This window comes from Tursiops truncatus, chromosome 16 (genome assembly GCF_011762595.2).
Source record: "Tursiops truncatus isolate mTurTru1 chromosome 16, mTurTru1.mat.Y, whole genome shotgun sequence".
NCBI lineage: Eukaryota > Metazoa > Chordata > Mammalia > Artiodactyla > Delphinidae > Tursiops > Tursiops truncatus.
The window spans coordinates 35,329,688-35,349,085 of record NC_047049.1 but is presented as its reverse complement, the minus strand read 5'-3'; the positions used below and the strand labels follow the sequence as shown (position 1 = coordinate 35,349,085).

General features: G+C 38.9%; 1 long non-coding RNA gene across 1 annotated transcript in view; it reads right to left on the bottom strand.

Annotated features, from left to right (window-relative positions):
* The window catches only part of LOC109551126 (uncharacterized), an 87,924-nt gene that overhangs the window by 17,219 nt on the left and 51,307 nt on the right, over nucleotides 1–19,398 (bottom strand). The window contains exons 6-7 of the long non-coding RNA XR_012326995.1: nucleotides 8,131–8,254; nucleotides 7,235–7,317 (exon numbers count right to left, since the gene is read on the bottom strand). This is a non-coding gene — a long non-coding RNA (uncharacterized lncRNA). The remainder of the gene's footprint in view (nucleotides 1–7,234; nucleotides 7,318–8,130; nucleotides 8,255–19,398) is intronic.

Below are 19,398 nucleotides of genomic sequence, written 5' to 3'. Positions count from 1 at the left end.
TATACCAGTGAATTCACTAAGGCAGCATGGTATCTTAGTTATGAGCATAGACTCTGAGTTTAGATTGCCTGGGTTCAAATCCCAGCTCTATCATTTATTAGCTGTGCAATCTTGGGCCCATTGCTTAACTTCTCTGTGCTTCAGTTTCTTCATCTGTACAAAGGGAGGAATAATAGTATCTACCTCACAGGGATGTTATGAGGCTGAAATGAGTTAATACACCTCAAGTACTCGGAGTAGTTCCTGCCATTCTACCAAATAGAATAGCTAAGTGAAACCCCTTTCGTGATGGCCTAAATTCATCCTGAAAGCATGCAGATAAGAAAACAATCATGAACCTCAATGTGAAATGGTGAGGAAAAGAGGGAAAATACCTCCCTCTCTTATCGTTGAGTAACGTCAGCTGTCAAGAGTGCTGTAATAGAGCTACTGGCTATGGGCCACCACTATCTGTAGCCTGCTGAACATGGACTTCTCAATAAATCATCTCTAAAGGATGAGTGAAACAAGCAGTTTCGCATAAAGCATTGTTTTTTTTCATCTGAGCAGATTCTAGCTGCCTGCACATGTGGGAGCTTAGCACAATTATTTGATGACAAACAGGTAGGCCCGTCCCATAGGGGCATCTAAAAGGCTCAGTGCTTAGTCTGAACTCTTTGAATATCTTGGTTTAAAGGAATTCCGCTATTTTTGGCTTAAAGGAACTCCATGACTCAATGGGTTTATTCTTAAATTCCTTATGGCTGTAAATCAAAATATAAGATCATGCTTTGGGAGATGTTGTTTATGTTTTTAATTGGAGTTAAAAATAAATTGCTAAAATCTCTCAAACTCTGGGCTTAGGATAGATTCTATTTTGGGAAATTATTACACAGTATGTAAACAAACTGTACCAAGATAAACTGTACAAGATTCCATGATTCCTTGCTACGAAAGAATAGCAGCTGCTTGTTGTAAAAATGTCAGCTTCCCCTCTATCTTTAGTTTCTCTTTTCCTCACTTATAATGACTGATTTCACTCTGAAATCTAGACATGGGACGGACTATAAAAGCGTTAATCCATCCATTTTATTCAACCTGGCAGCAGGATATTCAAGACGCAAAGGAATTACTCTATCGTCGTCAGATTTCATACACTGCAAAACAAACAAACAACGAAAAAACCCAGATGTTTGGGGCTGATACTTATGCCCTCAACTCATACCTAATTAGCATATTGACAACATATCTTGATTTCCTAATCCAGTTCCAATGTTAAATATTCTGGCCTATTCTTAGCATAAACTCTCAGATCATCCTGGAAATTCAAATAGCTAAGTGGTTTTTTTTATTACTTCCCTATAACCCTGAAGAGCCATGTGTTCCATTTTAAGGGTGAAAAATATTAAGACCATGAGCTTAGGCAGCTCCTCCTGTTTCTAATAGCTGAGTATTGTCTGCCCATTTCCAGGACACAATGTTGGGGTCTGGCCTCCATAACGTGGGGAACTTGATTACTGTTCTGAAGAAAGCTTCAGAAGGGAGGCGTCTTATGACTTCTTAAGAATTTCTGCTCCAGTGTGCTTTGGAGACCTCACGGATTGAAAGGAGAGTCTGGGGTAAATAGGAAGACTCCACTAGAGGACTTCCAGCTGGGGACTATTTGTATATTGGACCCTGTTCTCTAAGGGGATAAGCTCAACAGAGCAAGTCCAAGGTAATGGGAAAAGAGACCAAAGAGCAGTCCAGCCTCTACAGCTGTAGCGTGTGGACTCTGGAGTCCAAAGACATGGATTTGGATCGTATCTTTACCACTTATTAGCTGTGTGACCTCAGATAAGTTAAAAAATCCTCTGTGGTGATAAAAACAGTGTCATCCTGATAGTATTGTTGTGAGGATTAAATGAGCTAAAATACCTAGAATAGTGCTTCTGAAATAGTATTTCCTATTTGAGTATTATTATTGAGGCTGTTACTAGTACTGTTATGTCCATATTGAGAGAGATTTACAACGGATGCTCAGAAAACAAGAACTAATAAAACATATTAAGTGCCTACCATTCCCCTGGTCCATTCAATAATGTAAAAACATACGGATAAATGGGGAGAAGAGACAAATCTGCCATGCAGAAGAATTCCAAATAATTTATGTAGATACTCGAGCATAACTCCCCACTCATAAGTGAGAGCCCCACGCGGTGACTCTCTTCCAAAGAGCGCAGTGTAGAAAGTGGCAGGGGACCGACAACTTTAAGAAACCTGACAAAACACTACCTCAGCCAGATGACCAAGGTCACCATCAACAGTGATGCGTCAGGTTAACTGCATGTACCCTAACCCCAGCCAACTCATGAGAAGAACATCAGATATATCACAGTTGAGGGACATTCAACAAAATACCTGACCAGTACTCCGCAAAGCTTTCAAGGTTATTGAATACAAGAAGGTTCTGAAAGACTGTAATAGCCAAGAAGAGTCTAAGGAGACATGAAAACTAAATGTAATGTGGTGGCTCCTAGAACAAAAAAGGATATTAGGTGAAAACAAAAGAAATCTAAGTATGGATCTAGTAATAATACCATACCATATTGGTTCCTTCATTGTAACAAATGTACCGTACCAACGTAAGACATTAATAATAGGGGAAACTGCAGAGGTATATGGGAATTTTCTGTACTATCTTTGCAATTTATCTACAAATATAAAACTGTTCTAGAAACTAAAGTTTTTTTTTGTTTTTTTTTTTAAAGATATGGGTTAGGTTCACAAGGAACTCCCAGAGTGACGGGGGAGACAAGTAATTAAATTGTAACGCAGTGTGGAATGTGTAAGGATGGATGCATGTAAAATGTGCTGAGTCTGCACAGAAAATGCAAGGGTTAATGCCAACGTTGCGGGTGGTAAAGGTGGGCTTTTAGGAGGGAGGCACTGTCTGAGCTGCAATTTTCTGGAATGAATCAGGAGGTGGGGAGGGCAGGCCTCCTAAGCAGGACAGCTTGGGTAAAGATGTGGATACTACTGAGCCCTCTGGTGTTGTCAGGGCACTAAGTGGGCAGGAAAGGTGTCACAACACGGGACACTGACGTGGGAAGAGTCAGATCAGGAAGGACCTGGCAGCTGGACTAAGAACTGGACCGCACTCAGTCAGAGGGAGGCCCGGCCCAGCAAGGCTATTTCCAAAAGGGGATGGTTGGAAGGGCAAAGCAGCGGGAAACACTGCTGACAGGCGCCCCATTCCCTTTCAATTCAAGTGCCTGTCGTTCCTCCACTGCCGGAAACGACAGCTGGAACATACCAGGCCTGACCTACTTTTAATTCCATTTGTCTGCTCATGCCATTGGGCTCAATTTATTGGTGGCTAATAGGCTCTTTCTAGAGAAAGATTCATGACTAGAGAAAAAGAACTTAATATTATTAGTCAGAAGGCTTCTCCTGGAAGGGAGAGGGCAAATGACCGAAGGGCCCTGTCCCTAAGGCTTGGCCTGGATGACAGGTCTTAGCCATCTCAGCCTGTGTGTGGTCATGTGAAACAGAGCCCCACCAGGGAGGGCAGGGGGCAGACGTTAGGCCGGGGGTTGGAATGGAAATGCACTTTTATCAGGGGCTAGTATTGAGGAAAATGCCCTGGAGATTGGACTCCAACCTGAACACAGGCCAGCAGCCTAGAAAGGCTATTAAAATAAGAAGACAAATCTCTATCACTCTTTGCAAAGTCACCAGCATACTGCTTACATCACTAAGAAGAGCAGTGTGGGTTATGAGTTGAGTTGTGCAGATTTAAATGCCAATGTTTGAAATCCTCAAAGAGAATTTCTCCAACCAATACTTTTGGTTGTCACAGTAATGGGGAGAGGCAAGAATTGCCAGACGTCCCACAACACCTGGCAGGGTCCCACCTACCAAACAATTATCCTCCATTCCACACGCTTTTTACACATCACTCCAGAGAGCCATGACGAGCAAAATCTGGGCAGACTTATCAGAGCCTAGAACACAGTGCTGTGTTACACAGAAACACAAAGTATCTTCTGCAAGCTATTAATTCTGCAGAAACAACAACCGCCAGGAAAACCAAAGAGGTTTCATCGTTTGAAATTTCCACAAGCCGTTCACCATTCTGCACAGTATCATGACTTAGAGCAACACAGACGGTAGTTTTTGGATCTTAGACGGTGTGAGCTCGCACTTGTAGTCTATGCATTTACAGAGGTTCTATATATAAATGCCTGGTATAGAATGTCTTCATTAGGTCTTCCACTGTGGTTATGTTTGAAAATTTACATATTGAAATACATATATCACTTTAGCAGAAATTGTTTTCTTTTTATTTCTCCTGTATATTATCACTAAAATGTTACATTAACGTTTTAATTGTGTGAATGGGTATCTTCCTTTAGGATAGTAAAGAGGACACTACCAAATGTTTGCTTTAATTAGGTGTTGGGTCTGATAGGGTTGAGAAACACAGTATTACATACAAGGTGGCGGTGAAAATGGGAGGGAGGAGAGCCTCTCTCAGCAGCCTGCCCTTTCATCATCTCTAGGAGGAAAAGAAATGGCTCTGGGGGGCTCTGTTATTCCAGGAAGCTGCCGGACTGAAACCACAAGGGACTCAGTTTAAGGAAATTCCTGCGGGCAGAAGCCGAAGTGGGCTCCAGGACTGTCCCAGAAATCTGGAGCTACTCTGAGGCCCAATTAAATGCAATTAAATTAAACTCCAAACATGCTTCAGAAACATCAAGGGAAGTCTAATCTCCTTAGGGTTTTGAGACCAAGCCAGGATTGGGTTCTGCTTTAAAAGAGTGATACTTCCCACACAGAGACAGAAGGAAGCCTGAGGGAACTGTTTTCTGTGAGAGGGCAGGGCAACTACTTACCAGAGTTTCCTACATTGGGTGTCAGCACCCTTGCTGGAATTAAGTCGATTTCCTTTGGTTCGATAAGGTTAGGTTTTGTTTTCACCTTTATGAGGATTCGGTGAAGATGATGCTGTTAGTAAAGACAAATATGATGGTGATGATACCAGCCAGTACACAGGGGAACAGAAACGCCCTTTGGGTTCTGATGTCAGTATCCAGTTCCTCCTCACTAAGCACCATGGAGACAGCCTTTATCCAGTGCAGCCAGGGGACAAGCTCTGAGCCAGGTAGCCTCTTCCTTTGCACAGCGCATATTGTTTTTGACCCACACAGCCTCACCGAGGTATCTGGTTTCTTGCATCAGAGTAGGGTACACAGTTCTCAGAAAAGAGGACCTGAACAGACATTCAGATCAATGGTGTCTACCACCATGCCCCACAAGAGTTGCAGCAAAGGGCTTCCCTGGTGGCGCAGTGGTTGAGAGTCCGCCTGCCGATGCAGGGGACACGGGTTCGTGTCCCGGTCCAGGAAGATCCCACATGCCGCGGAGCGGCTGGGCCCGTGAGCCATGGCCGCTGAGCCTGCGTGTCCGGAGCCTGTGCTCCGCAACGGGGGAGGCCACAACAGTGAGAGGCCCGCGTACCGCAAAAAAACAAAAAGAGTTGCAGCAAGAAGCTTCCTTAGTATGCAATGCCTATTTCAGAAGATTCTGGACATTAGCCCTGGATGAGGATTAGAGCCCGTATATAATTTCTCAGGGTACTTGTGATTTTACTAACTTGTCAGCAACAATATTACCCTCCTTGATCTCCCAGGGGTTTATCAGATTCAAATTGTGTTATTTATCTCCATTTCCCTTAGTGAAAATATTAAAAGGTCAGTGCTTAAACTAGCTGAGGAAATTCATGTTGCACCCGAAGAGTGGTATGCTAAACCCAACCTGAGGGGGAACTTCCAACTGAAGTGCTTCGTGCAGAACCCACATGGTTTATACTTACTATCAGCACCAAAAGTCATTTACAGACAGCTGTAAGTCAGGTGTTGGTTTCTTTAAGAATTTGGAACTTTTATGGCAGTTTCAGAGGAATATTCCTCTAAAGGAAATAACAGCAAAAAAAAGAAAAACAGCACCATCAATAAAGTGCTATTTATTGAGTCCTAACTACATTTCAGATGTAGTGCCAAGGGCATGTGGCCTCTGCTATCGCAGTTATTCCTCATAATAACTCCATGATACAAGTATTATCATCTCCGACTCCCAGTCAAGCAAACTGAAGTTCAAATATGCTAATTAGCTTTTCCAAGCAGCTTGAAAGTAGAAGATTTGAATCCAGGACTGTCTGGCTCCCATGCCCTGGTTTTTAATCACTGCCCCACGAGAGGCAGTGTGGACCATGGCTAGAGTATGAACCTCGGCGTAAAACATGTCCTGAGTCACTGGCTGTGTGATCTGGAATAAAAATCTCAACACTGGCGTTCTGTTTCTCCAAGATTTCACGGTTAGCCTGAAGAGAGCTGAGTTGGGTGCAGACAGCTGGCTGAGGCCGGGCTGGATCGTTATTCCCTGAACCAGCCCCCAGAGTCTGCTGAAAGGTCATGCAGTGGATATTTCAGGTGCACACTGATGAGCTAGTTGGACGCATGCTTGAAGAATGATGGTAACAACGAACTTACGGATTTATGTTCGCAAGGCCAGGCCTCTTGAAGCTGTTCATTTCCTGGTCAGTCCCTTAGCACGAGGTGAGGAGTAGAGACAGCTGTCCTCTACAGTCAAGTTTTTGCTGTGCTGTGTTTGCAATCTAAATGCAGCTGTCCAACCCAAGTGTCCATTCACAGATGAATGGATAAAGAAGATGTGGCACATATATACAATGGAATATTACTCAGCCATAAAAAGAAACGAAACTGAGTTATTTGTAGTGAGGTGGATGGACCTAGAGACTGGTCAGAAAGAGAAAAACAAATACCGTATGCTAACACATATATATGGAATCTAAAAACAAAATTTCCTGATGAACCTAGTGGCAGGACAGGAATAAAGACATAGACGTAGAGAATGGACTTAAGGACACGGGGAGGGGGAAGGGTAAGCTGGGATGAAGTGAGAGAGTGGCATTGACATATATACACTACCAAATGTAAAATAGATAGCTAGTGGGAAGCAGCCGCATAGCACAGGGAGATCAGCTGGGTGCTTTGTGACCACCTAGAGGGGTGGGATAGAGAGGGTGGGAGGGAGGCTCGAGAGGGAGTGGATATGGGGATGTACGTGTGCATGTGGCTGATTCACTTTGTTGGATGACAGAGGCTAGCGCAGTATTGCGAAGCAGTTATACTCCAATAAAGATCTATTAAAAAATAATAGTAAAAATAAAAATAAATGCAGCTGAGATTACCTCATCCTTCTGGATTTTGCTGCTATTAGATGGTAGAAACTGCTGACTGAGTAGCCCAGCTACCACTTCTGGACTCATGGGAACTAAATCCAGAAAGTATATATAGAGAGAGAGACTATGTAATACATATAGAATACATAGTATTACACATATACAACACATACATTATATAAATTATATAATTTATAATGTATAACTTATATAATATCTCATATGACATTGTATAATGCCTAATATGTGTGTGTGTATATATATACATATATCAAAGCCCAATTACTAGCTGCACATACACAAAAATACACAAAAGTGAAAACTATTTATAGATCAAAACAAGTACTTATATGACTGAATTAATACATGGCATGGATATAAAACACCCAGGAGAATAAATTTTAAAGGAATACAAACTTTATCTAATTATAGTTCTTGAGAGGAAACATGGTGGAAAGAGCTTGGTTTTCCTCCAGCTCTGCCACTAACTAGCTCAGTAAATCTACAAGATCCAGTGAGGTCCATAACAAGCTTATGGGTCAGACAATTTAAATTATGGTGAGGCAGGGCACTGATATGTGCAATACAATTCACATGTGCAACAAAAACAAAAGTCCTTTTTGTCCCATAACTAATCACATCTTTCTGGGGCTCTCATTCCCACCAATAGTGGAAAAAGGAAATAAATATGACAATTCAAGGTTATTTAGTTTCAAGTTTTAAAAAGCCTCCTTCAGTGTAAAACTTCATTTGAGCAAATAGTCTACTCAAACTCCCTCTCAGCAGCTTTTCCCTCTTTCTTCAATTTCAGTGTTCTCCTATTCCCTCCTTCTTCACAGTATAGTATCTGAGTATGCATCCTCTCCTCATAGGACTGGGCCATCTAGTCTACCTGCTTTCCTTACCTCACAGTTCTACGATGCAAGTGTTGGTGCAGACAGGCTCCTAGGCACTCTCTACCAGCGTCTGTGGAGATGCAGCTAATCCTGGTGATGTAGGGTGTCATGCTGGCCCCTGCTCCTCAATCTCCTAAATAAAGTGGTCAAAAGAGTTCCAGAAATAAATGTCTGAGAAAGTACAAGAGATGGAATCTTATTCATCATTCCAACTACACCCACGACACCAATAACCATTTACAGTAGGTGACTCAACATGTTTTATCTCCAGCCCAGACTACTCCTACATCTGACATATGTAGCCAAGTGAAACTCATATCTCTATATGGTGTCAACTTGAATATACTCAACCAAATTCATAACCTTAATCTCCCCAAATCTGGCATTCTCTTGGAATTCCTTAAAACAATAAGTGCATTTACCATCCCCCAGCTATTCAAGCTAGAAATTTAGAGCTAATACTGGCAAATCTCTCTACCTCAGCCTCTATATATAATTCATCATCAGGTCCTATTTCTTTGACCTCCTAATTACCTCACAAATCTGCCCCTTTCCCTCTGTCTTCACTGCCACCTCCTGCTCCAAGTCACCATTGTCCCTCATTTGGACTGCTTCAAACCAGTCAGGTGGCTGGTTTACCTGTGTCCACTCTGGCCTTCTTCTAATCCCTTCTTGCCACCTCAGCCAGAGAGATGTGTGCCAATCAGCTCACACATACACACACACACACACACACACACACACACACACACACACACACCACACACCACACACATACTCCTCTTAAACTCTAGCTGGTGTCCTATTACTCTAAGGTAAAGACCAAAGTATTTAACATGCCTCTCAGAATCCTGCATCTTCTGGTCCCCTGCAGCCTCCTTTCACACACTCCCCTTCACTCTCATTCTGGTGACACTGGTGTGATTTCAGTCTCTCAATCTGAAAGGCTTCCTCCTGACACAGGGCCTTTGTGTTATACTATTCCCTCTGTCTTGAAGGCTCCTCTCCCCCTTAACCCTCCTTTGCCTGGCTAACAGAACTCTTCCTTCTGATCTCACCTGATCATCATTTCCTCAGGGAGCCTTTTCTAACCTTCCTAAAAATGTAAAATCATCTTGTCATATGTACTTCTCCTCAGTGGTAAGTTTACATGTATGTATATGATTTTTTGATTAATGTATCTCTCTCTCACTAGACTGTAAACTTCACGAGAGCAGAAAAAACATCTGTTTTGGTTCACAATTTTCTCCTTAGCACTCAAAACAATGTATGGTACATAGTAAGATGCTTCTGCATATATTTTCATTTCTATTCATTGTGTACATAACTGAATGAATAAAATCCCACCAGAAACTGATTATTATATTTTTAAAAACTCAGTTATTGATGTTTGTGGCATTGACTCTCAACAGGAGAAATGTTTTCAGACCAGAGAATGAGTGCAGTCTATACCACCTGTTCGCCAGGTAATCTTTGGAAAATCGTTTACCACAGCAGTTGCATTATAATAATAATACCAGTTTTCAAGCACAGGGCTATAGATAAACTGTCAAGTGCTATACAAATGTAAGACATTATGATTTATTAGCAAAGTTTAAAAGCTTTTTATGCAAAGGCCACCAAAAAATACATAAAAACACAAACTTAATGTTGAGAAAAGCCTTATGATTTCCTCCCACATGCTTCAATTTTACATTAGTTGATATTGATGCTTAATCAAATGATACACTGAAATATTTATGGAACATTCTTTAGGTTCCAATACCTTGAAAAAAATCTCTTTATTTCCTATTTTTTAATCATTATTATAGTTAAGTGGGTGAAATCAGTCCCTTCCTCATAGATGAGGAAACTGAGCTTTAAGAGAGCAAGTACATTGTCCAAGGTCACAAGCTAATAAGGGATGAACTAGGGTTCCAACACCTGTTCTGTGACTTCAAAATCCATCCATGCTCTGGAACTCTGGATAAATTTAAAGGAGAAATTTTATCAAACAAAAGTAGCATTTCACTTTTTTTGTGGAGGATCCATATTGAAACCAGAATTACTAGCCTAGAAAATGGCCTGCAAGAAATATCCCAAACACTTGAGGAAAAAAACTATAGAAATGGAAATCATGAAGAAAAATTTTAGAGACTTAGAGTCTATATCCAGGAGACCTAATATATGAATAACAGATATTTTAGAAGGATAAAGGGAGATAGATGAGAGGAGGTAGTATTTAGACAAATAAAAGGAAAAATGTTTCTGAGATAATGGAAGACTTTGGTCTGCAGATTGAAAGGGCTCTCTGATTTCAAGGACAGGAATAAGAAAAAGAGACACTGAGGCATGCTGTAATAAAGTTTTTGATCTCTTAAGGATAAAGAGAGATATCTTACAAGCTCCCAAGCAAAACAACAATAACAACTACTACCTACACAGGAAGAAAAAAATCAGACTAGCATTTATAACATTGGAAGTTAAACAGTAGAATCAAATCTACAGCTAAGAGCAAAGACTGCAACTTAATTCTATGCCCTATCAAGCTATGATTGCCCTTTCAGGATGTGCAAGACCCCAGAGAGTGAATCACCTATATATTCCATCTAAGGAAAATACTCAGGAACATTAACCAACTAATAAGTGAAACCAAAAACTGACCGAAAGATGGAAAAAGAGAAAGATAAAAGAGCAGTGAAGAAAATAAACATGATGTATTTGTACATAAAGATGGATAGAGATTGACAGCTGAAGATACAGACATAAAAAGATGAGGATAAACTACATGATATTGCTTACCTAAGGGGTAAAGAAGGCTTTTGAAATAGCAGGGACATACTCTAAGGAAAACTCTAATAGGTACTAAATTGTGATAACAAAATCTAGGCATTTGGAAAAACGAAAAGCATTCCAAAAGATTAACGGTAGCAAGAGGGGAAAGAAAGGTGAGAGAAGTGAAAGTATTTTAATGGTCTCATCCTGTAGGGCAGGGAGAACTGGAGAAACAGCATCAAACAATGAGTGCACACCAAGTCAGGGTTTATTCATCTGGTGGAAGACAACCATTACTAAAAGAGAAAAATACAAAAGAAATTCCAATTTAACAAGGGGAAAGAAATAGAATGAATATAAACTTAAACCAGCTAGGCTAAGAAAAAGGAAACAGAAGAAATAAGAAAATGACTAATGAAATGCAAAGATTGAAGAAATAAAGTCATTACATTGAATGTGAATAGACTGAAGTGTCCTATTAAAATATAAAGACTGTTGGATTACGTTGTATACATTTTGTTATTTGCAAACTTGCATTTAAGTTGAAGTGGTAAAGAAGATGGAAAATAAAAGGATCAGCAAGGAGATACCAGACAAGAAAACAGAAATGGCAACATTAATAACATATAAGGTGGAATTTAAGGCTAAAACATTATATACGATTGAAAGAATCACTATGTTTTGATAAAAAGTATAATTGAGGAATTTAGCTAAATCACTACAAACTATACATACTAAAAAAATTGCAGCTAAACATGTGAATCAAAAACTATTAGATATACAAAGAAAACTTGAAAAACACAATTGAAATAGGAGACTTCAATACAATTCTTTCAGAACCTAGTGGTCAAAAGTTAGTTAAGGTTACAGAAAAATTTAATAATACGGTCAATAAGGTTGATTTAATAAATTATGTGGTAGGGTAGAGGAACTAGTTTGTACCAGCTTTTGGAAGCCAATTGTGAGTATCTCTTCCCATCTTCATATTCAGTGATGTCACATTAGTAACTAGAAATAGGTCATGGTGGGAGTATATACACCATGGAAAACAAATGCTACAAGTGCTACAAATCGTATCTAGAGATTTGGTTGTTAAACATTTATCAGCACACCACTGAGTCTCTGCATGAACATTTACAATCAAATAAGGATACAATTTTTCTTGTATATCAATGGAACATGTTGAAAAGTTAATCATGTACTCGATTCAAAAACTTAATGGATTCCAAAAATGAAGATTTTTACAAACTATGTCTTTTTGATCATACACCAATGAAACTTGAAATAAGTGACAAGAATTACCACTGAAAAATTTAGAAACATATTTCTAGTAAGTCTTAGATCAAAAAAGTACGATAAAAGAGAAATCAGTATCATCTAGAAAGCAACGAGAGAACCATTTATTCAGAATCTATGGGATAAAGGGAAAGCTCTTCTTCATAGAAATGTTATAGCCTTAAATGCCTTTATTATTAAAGAAGAATGAGTAAGAAAGAATAATGCAAAGGGGCTAAGTACTAATCTTAAGAAATTGGAAAAAAAGAACCATAAAATGAACCAAGAAGCAATGATGAGAGAATAAAGATAAAAACTGAAACTAATAAAATAGAAAACAGAAAAAGAAAGGATTGAAAAAAGATAAAGAAATCCACAAACTGGTTCTTTGGAGGAAAAAAATAGATAATTTTTTCCATCAGGCCCTTGAATAAGAAAAAACAAGAGCAAAAGTAAAGCAATATTAGAGTTGAGAAAGGAAATATAACCGCAGATGTAGGAGCAATTAAAAGAATTGTAAGAGAATATATCACGAAACTGTTTACGATGCATTCAAAACACATTTGAAAATGCTTTTCCTGAAAGCACAAATTCTTTAAACTGACCTAAGAAAAAATGGAAAACTCAAATATTCCAATCATCATAAAACTGGAAAGGAGATTTAAAATCCACCATTCAAAAACGCATCAACACCAGATGGGGTCATAGCCATGTATTGCTATCTTTTAAAGAACAGACAAATATTTATTTAATCTATTCCATTCCTAGGAAGAAGATGAAAATTTCTTCAGTTAAATTTTGGAAGATAAAATTATTCTAACATCAAAACTGATAAAGGTATTAAACAAAAAAGAAGAAGAAAAAGAGGAAGAGGAGAAGGAGGAAGAAGGGATGGAGGAGGAGGGGGAGGAGAACGAGAAAGAGCCCTTTCCCTTAGATATAAACTCAATAACGACAGGGATGTTTATGCTTAAATACTACAACCTTAGTACCCAGACTGATACATGACATAAAGCAGGTGCTCAATAAACAACATTTGAGTGAATAATGAACCAATTCTCCTCGTGAACATAGATGCCAAAACTAAAAATAAATTTTTGCAAACAGAATTTGATGACACGTCAAAATATTTATATCATATCAACAGATGCTGATATGATATCCTAATGTCATATAGTATTTTAAATTAACCAGTATTACAGAGGAAATGATATATAATACCAACATTCTTTATTATTTCCATGAAGCATCTAGAAAATCCAGTAAGTAAAAAAAAGTAAAACAATGAATGTGAGCATTAAAAAAGAAAAAAAAATAATATGTTATTCCTGATATATGTCTCTATACCTAGAAAACCCAATTATCCTAGAGAAATTTCCATAGGAATTATTAATTGATAAAATCCAAATGCACTGAAATGGGAATAATATCTCATTTTCTAAAGCAATGACAAAAAGAAACATTCAAGAGAGCTACTTAAGCATGGAAAGATATATACAAGGTTAGCATTTTGCATTACCATGTGGCAGGGAACGGAATCAAGGAAGAACAGGAAGGAAATGCCAGGTGAAGTTCAAATGCAAAAACTATGTAACAAGTTCAGATTTTAATTTTATTAGTAAAATGGTTCTTAAAAGATGCATTTGTTTATTTTCAATGGATTGCATTGTTCCAAAGGAAGGTATAAAATGAAAGAATTAAGAGGTCATCCTTCCCAACTCCAACTTGAGGTGGTGAGACACAGGTCGAGAGCATAAGAAGCATAAATTTGAACTCCAACATCTCTCCTTCCAGGGCCCTGGCCTACTTTGCGGCGTAATCTTTCTCTGTAACTTTCTATAGGGTTGCAACTTTCCACCTGTGATACATTAGCCATAAGAGGGAAGGAACCGGCCAACGTCAGGTGTGTGCTGCTTGATTCGATTTCTCCACCAATGGGCCCCATCAAGGACTGGTTTCATTCCTCTATGTTGCTGCCCCAATAACTGCATGATTAAAATGTTTAATTGTTTACTCTCTCTAAGCTTCTTCTAATCCCACTGCATCACACTTATGAAACGAGTAGTCTTACTCTCCTACTGAAGAGCCTTCATTCTAAAGCAGCATCCTCCCCACCACTAGCCACCACCACTCATCTGACCATGGTATTTGATTAAAAGGTAGTTCATTGGGCTTCCCTGGTGGCGCAGTGGTTGAGAGTCCGCCTGCTGATGCAGGGGACACGGGTTCGTGCCCTGGTCCGGGAAGATCCCACGTGCCGCGGAGCGGCGAGGGCCCGTGAGCCATGGCCGCTGAGCCTGCGCGTCCGGAGCCTGTGCTCCGCAACGGGAGAAGCCACAGCAGTGAGAGGCCCGCGTACCACAAAAACAAACAAACAAACAAACAAAAAAACAGGTAGTTCATTGAACACATTGAGATAGGCGCTTATATGACATAATCCATGATTGAATGAACATAATTTTAAAAAAAGAAGAAAAGTCATTCAGGTGTGTTAAATTGATGCTAGAAATGTTCAGCATATTTTACTTTATGAAGTAACAAAAATATTAGAGACTTAAATCATCTTAATTTATTAAGATCAAAATTATATATTTAATCTTACATTTTTGTTATAAATTTTGGATATAAAATATTTTACTAAAAGAAGTGGCTTTTTCTTTTATTACAAAGCCTCTAACTGTTAGGAATATTTCTGATTCTGGTACAGTACCAAGATTATTCTTATATTTATTTTCACTATGGCATTATGTAGAAATCCCAGTTCACACAAGTCCATGGAGTAAAAGATAGAAGCACACAGGTTTTATGTCTTGAGATATTTGGATATTTTTAAATTGCACCAACCCAAGAAGTATTCATTGTTTCATCATTGACAACCACCTCTTCCTTCTTCAAGAAACTAAGGGCTTTGATTGTTCATCTTCAATGTTGTAATAGTCCTCCATTGTGTTTTTTAAACTAAGATACAGCTTTGAAAAACCACAAATGTATGCTGTTTTGATTAAAACTCTTTAAGCTATAGCTAGAGTCATGACAGACTAATTTGTTTAGTAAAAATATTGATAACAATTAACATCCAATAGCACAATAACGTTCATCACCCTCAACCACCCAGCTGAAATCAAGGGAGACCTATACGTAGGGATTAGAGAGAAAGTGAGGAAGTCTGGAGCCACTTCCTGGCAGTCCCCACATTACAGCAGAATCCAACCCAGCTGACAGCACAGAACTTACCACGATAAAGGTAAATTTCTTTCTAAAGATCAAGATATCTGGTCTATATACATTTTTTTCTTTTTTTTAAATTGAAGTAGAGTTGATTTACAAGTTGTGGCAATCTCTGCTGTACAGCCGTGACTCAGTTATACACATAGAGGCATTCTTTTATTCATATTCTTCTCCATATGGTTTATCACAGGATACTGAATATAGTTCCCTGTGCTATACAGTAGGACCTTGTTGTTTATCCATTCCAAATGTAATAGTTTGTATCTACCAACCCCAAACTCCCAGTCCACCCCTCTCCCTCCTCCTCCCCCATACTTGGCAACCACAAGTCTGTTCTCTATGTCTGGTCTATATACCTTTTTAAAGTTTGATTTCTCTTATTAATATGAATTTAACCCAATTCCTTGCAAAACAGTATCCATTTGTCCTCTCCCTTCCTCATAGTAGTAAGCAATAAATAGCTGCACACTGAAATCACTCTTTTCTAGTCCCCAAATTTCCCCTTTGTCCACCAAAAAGGATACAGATAGACATTTCAGCCCATCCTGACACAACACATCATTGTTAATACTTAATGAATACCCTGCTTTCCCCACAAGAGTGTAAATTCTGTGAAGTCAGAATCCTTGTCTATCTGGAAACCCAATGTCATCATATCCTGAGTATTATATAGTTCCTGAAACATAATAGGAACTCAGTATTTGTGGAAACAAGAAGAGGAAGAGCTGGGAGGGGAGGGGAGAGGAAGAAAGGAAAGAAGGAAGTCAGGAAGCAAGCAGGCATATAATAATAAATGATAATAAATGGTGGCTTATTATTCAAAAAGTAGGTGTGATTATTATTGCTGTCACTATGCACGTTTTATGAAGGGGGTTGTAAATCCATTTGCCTGCATTTACAAAGACATCATTAGTCCTTCAGATGTTCTGTTGGACCTTAGCCACAACAGAATCATATTTCCAGGCTAACGTCTCTGAAAGAAATTTATTTTGGCTTCTGTTTATTTCTAAGCTAAGTATAGGGTAACCATATTTAAAAAAAAAAAAAAAAAACTGTCTCTGAAGCTATCTGAACCAAGAACAGCAAGTTCTGTTTTTATGAGGAAATGGATTTTCCATTAAATGGAAAACAGTATTTTTTTAAATTTATGTTTAAATTTAGAGTACTGAAAGTCCAATTTAAGAATGTTTTCTGACCATGGAAAGATCAACTTCCCTCAATTGTGAAGAATGCCAATTTTCATTGACTTCATATTTTCACTCTAAGTATTGTGTCCTTCTGAGCTAGGAAAACAAGCAAAGGCATTCTATTAGGCTTTAAAGTTTCTCTCACAGTCCATATAATCATCTCAAGAGTACTGTTCTATTTTAGCACATTTTTGGAAAAGTTATCATACTCAAAAAATATGGCTATTTGTCAACATCCTCTTTCCTCTGTAGCAAGATGAATTTTCCCCTGCCTTTGCTCACCAGGAACCCTTTCTCATTGTGTGAAGTCATTTTAAACTGAAGAAGTAATTCTCCATCTCTGCTGATTTTAACCAGGAATGGAAGTTATGTATCAGGAGTATCAGCACTTTCCTATCCCTTGCCCGTGTCAGACATCACTAATCAATCATGGTAAATCCAGAGCCTGGATTTGATCACAGAATTCATATCAACATAGGCTTTCAGGCAGTCACCTGCAACTAATTAGACTATTTATATGAGTCTAAACTTGTTTTGCCATTTCTGGTCTAGAAACTACCTGAAAGCAGTGAGGTCTATTAGATATCTTAAGATTCATTTTAGTTCTATTATTCATTCTTTTTTTTTTTAACATCTTTATCGGAGTATAATTGCTTTACAATGGTGTGTTAGTTTCTGCTTTATAACAAAGAACATACATATACATATGTTCCCATATCTCTTCCTTCTTGCATCTCCCTCCCTCCCTCCCTCCCTATCCCACCCCTCTAGGTGGCCACAAAGCACCGAGCTGATCTCCCTGTGCTATGCGGCTGCTTCCCACTAGCTATCTATTTTACATCTGATAGTGTATATATGTCCATGCCACTTTGTCACAGCCCAAGGATCTAGGAGAGACAATTCAAGCAATCTTCCATACTCTAGAATAATAAAACATCAACATTCTTTATGCTGATGTCAGCAATCAAGTTAGAGAATAGTGACCAGGTATAAGTTTAAGTAGTAGGAGTTGTGTGTCCTGGGAAAGACATGTAACCCCATTTATCTTCTGTAAAATTGGAATGAAACTCCACGACCTGAATTACACTATCCTTCCCCAACCCAGCCTTTCAGTGATCAAGATTTCAGGGTCTATTTAGATATTGTATAAATACAAGAAAAATGAAGTTACACGAGAGGTAGGTAAAATGTATGCTACTAGAAATGTGGAGTAAAGTTGGTCTTGGGGAAAAGGGAATGGAAATAAAATCCTAAGAACAAAGGGACAGAGTATGGAGCTAACCCTGCCACCCAGGTTGACAGAACATGGGACAAGAAAGGAAAAAATGCTGCTGCAGGATGGAAGGTCCAGGGTGGGATGACGTGAAATTGATGAGAGGATGGGGGAGAAACAGAAACTCTGCTTCTGAATCTTGGTTCTAGCTATTTAGGAGACATTTTGTTACCATCAGTGAGTGAAGTGATGGGTAGTGGTGAAAAATGGTATATACTACAATGAGATATACAACCAATGATATATGCAACCAGCTGGATATCAACCTTTGGAATCTCCAGATGTTTGGCTGGTTCTATTACAGATACAAGCTAGGGCAATAGAACAAGGTGAGTTACCTCAAGTACCAATACCCCAATACCAAGAAATATCTCAAAATCAATCTTAGCTACAAAATATTTGAATCTGTGACTCTAGAACTATATCCACTATACCTTTTCTAGTTTTCCTCTTCACATCATTTCACATCATGTACTAGAGATGACAAAAATGCTGTCATGAGATGAATGCTGCGAGTGACAGTGCCCCTTGAGCCCCATCATATAGAGAAATACTGAAGCACCGCCACTCCCTCCAGGACAGGCCCATGACTCACAGAATACCTGCCAGACCCATATGATGGTTTAGGAAGATTCAAAATCTTACCCATATTTTTCTGTTTTGCCAAATATACAACAAAATGAATCAAATGAATGGGTGTACTCAGTGTTCCTCTCCCCAGCACCAAGCTTTTTTCCTTTCGGGAGGGGGCAGCTTTAAGAGTGGGACACTGCCTTGGTTTCCTTTTTAATCTCTCTGCTCTCACATCAGAGCAGTAGAAATCTAGAAACTGTTACCAATTTTTCCCTGGTCCAACTGGATTGCAGGAGAGAAGAATCAAACAGTCAAACCTAACAGTCTGCAACAGTCAGAGTTCTTCTGAGAAGCAGAATCATTCATATATATATATGTATCCATAAATATATGTATATGAATCCATAAATATATGTATATGTGTATATCCATATACATGGAGAGACATGGACAGATATAGATATAGGAGATACACACACACACACATATATATATCCTATGTGTGGTATATACCTATATATGGTATATCCTACTTTATATATATGGAAAGATTTATTTTAAGGAATTGGCTTATTCAATTATGCGAGTTGGTAAGCCTAAAATCCCTAATATAATATTGTTAGTGAAGTATACTTCAATTAAAAAGAAGTCCCTAGGGCAGACCAGCAACCTAGAAATTCAGGCAAGAGGTGATGCTGTAGTCTTGAATCCAAAATCTACAGGGCAGGCCAGCAGGCTGGAAACTCTGGCAAGATTTCTATGTTCCAGTCTTAAGGCAGAATCCCTTCTTTTCTTGAAACCTCAGTTTCTGTTTTTTAAGGTCTTAAGTGATTATATGAGTCCCAGTCACATTATAAAGGGTAATCTCTTTTACCTGAAGTCAACTGGAACTGTACATGTTAATCACATCCACAAAGTACCTTCACAACAGTATCTAAAGCAGGGTTCGATCAAACAACTGGGCACCATAGTCTAGCCAAATTGACA